Consider the following 236-nt stretch of genomic DNA (forward strand, 5'->3'; position numbering starts at 1 on the left):
GGCCGCCGCCTGGGCGGTGTCCGGCCGGTGGGCGTGCGGCCAGCTCGCCGTCGTTTTCGTGTGTGTCCCCTGACGCCGTGTGTGTCTTTCCACGTGCTCGTTTCCCCGCTGCAGATCTCCTCTGCTGAGGGGTCTGCTTGGGTCTTTTGCTCATTTTTATTCATTGGGTTATTCATTTTCTTATTGCTGAGTTTTAAGTGTTCTTTTGATATTCTGGATGATAGTTCTCTTCAGAA

Source organism: Pteropus alecto, unplaced genomic scaffold (genome assembly GCF_000325575.1).
Source record: "Pteropus alecto unplaced genomic scaffold, ASM32557v1 scaffold43, whole genome shotgun sequence".
Classification (NCBI taxonomy): domain Eukaryota; kingdom Metazoa; phylum Chordata; class Mammalia; order Chiroptera; family Pteropodidae; genus Pteropus; species Pteropus alecto.